This window comes from Xenopus laevis, chromosome 4S, assembly GCF_017654675.1.
Source record: "Xenopus laevis strain J_2021 chromosome 4S, Xenopus_laevis_v10.1, whole genome shotgun sequence".
NCBI classification, from domain to species: domain Eukaryota; kingdom Metazoa; phylum Chordata; class Amphibia; order Anura; family Pipidae; genus Xenopus; species Xenopus laevis.
Window position 1 is genome coordinate 117,350,941 of NC_054378.1, and position 4,122 is coordinate 117,355,062.

The 4,122-nt window shown below is 39.6% G+C and overlaps 1 pseudogene; it reads right to left on the reverse strand.

Moving 5' to 3' along the window:
• Positions 1 to 1,642: 1,642 nt before the first annotated feature.
• On the reverse strand, positions 1,643 to 3,348 carry LOC121393369 (annotated as a pseudogene).
• Positions 3,349 to 4,122: the final 774 nt, after the last annotated feature.

Genomic DNA, 4,122 nt, shown 5'->3' on the forward strand with positions numbered 1-4,122 from the left:
ATATATAGTAGTATAGTATCAAAGGGCACCTACGATTTTATTAAGCACCACAGGCTAATGCGATGCCATTACACTAAGCAAATACATAACACATAAAATTATCTTGAATGACAAAAAGGAAATGACCAAAAATAAACACAGATGAGCATCTGGTCAGGAAACTCCTTCACTTATACAGTATTTTGCAGAACTGGTTCATCTACTGTATGTGTCTAAAAATATCAGGAATTATTCATATTTTCAACCTAAAAATGGAAACCAAGGCTATTTAGAGTTGCTGAGACAGATGCCAACAACTGACCAACTGTAATATTCTTTAGCTCAAGCAGATAAACAAATATGACATTTTAAAGGCAAACTACCCCTATGTTCAACATGAGAAAATACACAAGGATTCTGTTTATAACATGTTTTGCCTTATTACGTGACCTTAAGACATTGTCTAGATTTGGTCAGGAAGTTTGGCTCATTTTGCCTACACTACCCAACCATCTGGGCCTGTATAGCAAGTCGGGGGGCCATTTAGTGGATAGGTGATTATTTATCATGATGGAAAATTTCCATCAATTAGCTGAAAGGTTTTCCTTTACTTCTGGACAGGACAATAGAAGAGTGGCCATACATGTGCATTGCCCTCATATGATACCGATTCATTTTACCTGTTGATGATCATTTGTGGGAATAAAAACTGCCAATTGCAGAATGATATCTTTATAAAATGGGACAGATAACCCTAAAAAAGAGCGCTGCAAATAGGAACTTTAGCCTTTAGTTTCGCTTCACCTACAGGACAAATATGTCTGAACACCAGGACTGGAACTAGGAATAGGCAGAAGAGGCACATGCTTACAGCGCAATGGTGGTGGTGCTAGAATTCTAGGCATGTACCTCTTCTGCCTCTGTGACCTGTGATGTGCATGGAAGATGTGGAATCCATTTTCTAGAATCAGAACTTCACAAACCGCGGTTGGGGAAGGAGAGGTGGGAGAGAGATCAAATTGAGTGAATTGAGGGGGGTCAGCTTAAAGGGATACTATCATGGGAAAAAATGTTTTTTTCAAAATGAATCAGTTAATAGTGCTGCTCCAACAGAATTCTGCACTGAAATCCATTTCTCAAAAGAGCAAACAGATTTTTTTATATTCAATTTTGATATCTGACATGGGGCTAGACATATTGTCAATTTCCCAGCTGCCCCAAGTCATGTGACTTGTGCTCTGATAAACTTCAATCACTCTTTACTGCTGTACTGCAAGTTAGAGTGATATCACCCCCCTCCCTTTTTCCCCCCAGCAGCCAAACAAAAGAACAATGGGAAGGTAACCAGATAGCAGCTCCCTAACACAAGATAACAGCTGCCTGGTAGATCTAAGAACAACACTCAATAGTAAAAAGCCATGTCCCACTGAGACACGTTGAGAAGGAAAAACAGCAGCCTGCCAGAATTTCTCTCCTAAAGTGCAGGCACAAGTCAAATGACTGAAGGCAGCTGGTAAATTGACAATATGTCTAGCCCCATGTCAGATTTCAAAATTGAATTTAAAAAAATCCGTTTGCTCTTTTGAGAAATGGATTCAGTGCAGAATTCTGCTGGAGTAGCACTATTAACTGATGCTTTTGGAAAAAAAACATGTTTTCCGATGACAGGATCCCTTTAAGAAGTATTGAGAAAATGCTAGTAGGCCAGACTCTGATAGATACCTATACATGGGCCAGTAAAAGTTGTCATCTGCCCCTCTAGAAGGAGTTGGCAGCTTGTTGTTCCATACAGAGGGCCCTCCTGTCAGCCAGCACAAATGATATCTGTATGAAAATGGGTCAGATATCTAACAGGCAGTTGCCTTTAGCTCCTCCAAAAAAGCACTTCAACTTTAGATCTTCAGACTTGAGTATACCCTTAACTTCTTAAAGTGATATCTAATTAGAATCATCGCTACTATGAAAGAACAGAGAAAAGGTCTTTTGTTCTGTATGTAAAAAGGGCTGATTTAACCAATTCTCAAACAAAGGTGTTGAAGGGGAAACCCAAGCCATGTGGTTTTCCTTTGTAATGCTATAATGTAGGTGATTGCTGTCCTCCAAGGCAAAATCCCAACACATGAGTTTTTTTTCTGCCGTAGAGACTCCAACCCTCTCACCTACACATATATCACTCTTCGTAGATGACAGCTGTTCCTGTCTTTCATTGGAGCAGAGAAGTGGAAGCTTTGTCACATTTTTTTGCCTTGTCTTTCTTTCTGGCACATGAACGACAGGTAATGAAGGCCCCCAGCTCTCCGAATGAAGAGTGAGACAATCCTCTGTTGACTCTTTGACTGAGCGACCAAATCTGCTGGAGATATTTTCTGATTCATCCTGCTAGAGTTCTAAAAACGTTATCTGTATAATTTTCTAAAGGACAATTGGTTCTTTTTCTCTGTTTTGGCTTTCTTCTCTTTGACATTTTTACCTTTTCTTCCAGACACATTTTCTGCAACATTTTCATGGTCGCTGAATTTCTCTGCAACTCCAGGTAAATACATTTCCCAGCAATTACAATTTACTGGTAATTGCCTGATTTGTGAAATCTGTGTAGAAGTTATTGATGGGTTCCCTAGGATGGGCGGTTTTCTTCTAAAGTTCTTTGAAACCAATCAAAGGTGTGAGAATCTGAGGTCTCAGGAAACTTGGAAAACATTCTAGATTTGAAACCACGTAATGGAGCCTTAAAGCCGTCCTTGTATGCTCAACGAGAACATTCCTTATCATGGCAACCTGCACAGAATTTGCTAGCAAATCTATCATCAGATCTTATTTTTAAATCAAACTGATGCAAAAATGAATCATCTTCATAAGTTTTAATGTTCCCAACTGGGATTTTGATGATTCTACGAGACATTTATCTGGAACACTTTTTTGGAGAGGTTTGGGAACTGTTCTCTTTTAAGTGAAGTGATAACTTAGGAGCCAAACTCAATTTCTGGAGTTCACTTAGTATATTATTGTTTTCCATTGACTTCACATAATCAGAGAACCATGCTAACTTTTTCAGCATTTCCACACGCTTCTTAATTTGCCATGGTTTTAATACATCAAGGCTTGTTAGAAATAGCTGCACGTCAGATTTCAGCGGAGCTGTTTCTCCAGCATTCTGCAGGGATAAAGATGACGAAGATTTGATAAACGATAGTTCCATTTTTGTAAGTGTAGAATAAGATAAATGGACACAAGTAGTCAGTGACACACTACAGACTAGAGATCTGATTAATGGCTAGACTGTTTACAATTTGTATAAGAAAGCAATCATATGAACAAGAGGCAAGTGCAAGCAGGTTACAACCATTGCAAGTTTAATATGTCAAGTGCAATATTTTGAATGTAGGACTTGGGTATTAAACTTGCAAGGGTTTTACCCTGCTCACACTTGCCCTCTGTCCTGGTGATTATCTTGTGGAACTCTTCAGGAGTTTGCTGATACCTCGATTACTGAACACCGCGCCTTGGATTGGGAAAGCAACCGTGTTGTAGCATTTTCTTATTTCATTCCTGAGTGCAATTTGGGCATAAACATGGTGGCAGAAACCACCAATGCCATAAACCATAGCAACTCGCTAAGCAATTAAAGCAAATGCTGGATTTGTTGCCATAATTTAACACCGTATTTTTTTTAGCGACTAACATCAGATTCATGCAGGCTGGCACTGATCCAGATCCCAACAATTGTATAAAAATCAATGGCAGTATAAAAACCATCTAGTTTATTGTTACATATCGGAAACAGTAATATTTAAATATCCTTAAGTGTTTCGTGCCTCCTAAAGGCACTTTATCATAGAGTGCTTAATCATGGAACTGCAAGAAATAAATATAATTTGTTTTACACAAACATACCCAATTCCACAGATTGAAAGGAAACCATGACAGTCTTCGCAGAGGCCAGTTCTCCACCTCCTTGATGGTGGCCATACACAGGTCGATAAAAGCTGAGTCGGCAGTTTATTGGCCCATGTGAGGGGCCCTCCAATGGGGTTATATATCCAGTTGGATCGCGGACCGCATCTGTTCGTTGATGCTGTCCGACCACCCGTATCATCCGATCGTTGGGCCCTAGGACCCATGATTGGATCAGCCCAATATTGCCCA